Here is a 2,500-nt window from a genome sequence, read left to right as displayed (position 1 = left end):
TCATTATCATTATTAACAATTTATTGTTGTTGTTATTATCACTATTTGTATCCTTACTGCTATTATTTTTATTGTTATTATCATTATTTTTTTTATTATCACCATCGTTATCATTATTATTGTTGTTGTTTTTGTCGTTATTATCATTATCATCAATATCACTATCAATCCCTTATCATTATCATCATTACTATTATTATTTTCATTAATATCACTATCATTATTATTATCCACATTATCATTATCATTATAGCTATTATTCATCCATCTGAAGATAAGATAATAAAGAAAAAAATAACGAAAAATAGAAGAAAAAAAATAAGGATAATAATTAATTTTCCAGCGAAACGTAAAGATTTTTTTAAATAACAATTTTGTGTCAGATACATCAAGCCTTCTAATGGCCTTCGCTTTCTTGCCGTTTTTCGCTAATGAGTCATGCAGATTCACAGAGGGGGGCGGGGGGGGGGAGTGCCGAGGGGGGGGGGGGTTATGGTAGAAGGATCCTCGTCACTTTTTTTTTCTTTCTTTTTTTTTTTTCTTTTTTTTGCTGAGAAATTAAAAGTGTGAAATTTGTGTGATGAAAAAATATATACATATATTCTCCTGCCTTGTTGTCTCGCTGTGTATGTGTGAGTGTGTGCGTTTGTATGTGTATATGTGTGTGTCTGTTTGTACTTATGTGCTTGTATGTGTGTGTGTTTGTAAGTAAGTGTTTTTGTATGTGTGTGTGTGTGTTTGTGTGTGTGTATGGCTTATGCGCATGTATGTGTATGTGTGTGTTTGTATGTGAACTTTCGTATGTGTGCTTTGTATGGGTGTCTATGTGTGCATTTGTATGTATACGTTTGTGTGTGTGTGCATTTGTGTGCGTTTGTATACATCAAGATCGCCATTTCTCCCTCTCTTTATTTCATACCAACCTTTTTTACTTTTTACTTTAATGCATCGCAAAGGAAATACTTTTCACTTTCTCGCACGTGCCAGTCGAGATTCTTTCAAAACATTAGGAATTTGACATTTTCTCCCCTCCTCCTCCTCCTCCTCCTCCTCCTCCTCCTCCTCCTCCCACCTCCTCTCCAATACCCTCCTTCCCTCTCCTTCTCTTTATCTTCTTCCTTTCATGTCCTCTCCTCTTTTTTCTCTTCTCCTCCTTTTATCATTCCTCCTTTTGTCCATCATTTCTTCATCTTTGCCCTCTATTTTGTCTCCTTCCTTCGCGTCTCCACTCCTCTCTTTTCCTTCATTCCTCTCCTTTCCTCTCCTTTCTCCTCGTTCTCCTTCTGTTTCCTAATTCCCTTCCTCCCTCCTTCGTTTCCTCCTCATTCTCCTCACTTCTTCCATTCCCCGTCTTTCTCCTTTCTACTTCCCTCCCTTCCTTCATTTCGCTTCATTCTTTCCATTTTCCTCATCATCTTCATTCCTTTTCTTTCTCATTCCTTCCTCTTCTCTTCCTCCCTCCCTCGTTTTCTCTTCACTCTCCTCATTTCTTTCTTTTTCAGTTTTTCTTCTTACTTTCTTCCCTCCTCCCTTTTCATTCTCCTCATCAACCGCATTCCCTTTCTTTTACCTTTCTTCTTCTCCACCTCCCTTCTCCCTATTCTCCCCATCTCGAATTCCCCTTCTTTCTCCTCCCTCCTTCCTTCTTGCTTCCTTATTCTCTTCACTCCCCCTCTTCCACCTTTCTTCCTCTCCCCCGCATTATCCTCATCCTCCCATTCTTCTTTCTTCACCCTCCCTCCCTCCCTCCCTCCCTCCCTCCCTCCCTCCCTCCCTCCCTCCCTCCCTCCCTCCCTCCCTCCCTCCTCCCTCCCTCCCTCCCTCCCTCCTTCCCTTCCTCCCTTCCTCTTTCTACTCACTCCTCTTATTCTATCTTTCTTCCTCTTCACCTCCCTTCTTTCCTCTTCATTCTCCTCTCTCCCTTCACTCCCCTTCTTCCATCTTTCTTCCTCTCCATCTCCATCCCGTCCTCTCCCTCTCTCCCTCTTCCTCCCCGTCTACGAAAAAGGTGTCACAGAAGAGAAGGAATTAGAAGGAAAAATAATAAAATTGGTTCTTGTGTCTTCCTTTATCTCCTGTTATCTTATCTTATATCCTACATCATTCTCAATCCTTTTACTTTACGTAGAGGGAAGAAGAAGAAGGAGGAGAGGAAAGGGGAAAGGGTGGGGGGGAGAAGGAGCAATGATAATCAAAAAAATATCTTCCGTTTCATTTTCTCTTTTCTTTTCTTTGTTGTTGTTGTTTTTAATTTTGGTGGAAATAAACATTGCAATGTCGATAGATTTGAGTTTAAAAATATGACGATTATGGTAAAGATAACAGAGATGCCAGTCACTCATATCACATCCGAAGCAGTCGTAGTAGTAGTAGTAATAGCAATAGTTATTACTGTTGCTGTTGAAGCTGTTGCAATAGTAGTAGCAGATGTATTAGGAATAGCAGTTGCAGTAGTAGTAGTAGTAGTAGTAGTAGTAGTAGTAGAAGTTGAAATAGTAGT

This window comes from Penaeus chinensis, chromosome 10 (assembly GCF_019202785.1).
Source record: "Penaeus chinensis breed Huanghai No. 1 chromosome 10, ASM1920278v2, whole genome shotgun sequence".
NCBI lineage: Eukaryota > Metazoa > Arthropoda > Malacostraca > Decapoda > Penaeidae > Penaeus > Penaeus chinensis.
Note: the sequence above shows the minus strand (reverse complement) of the source record.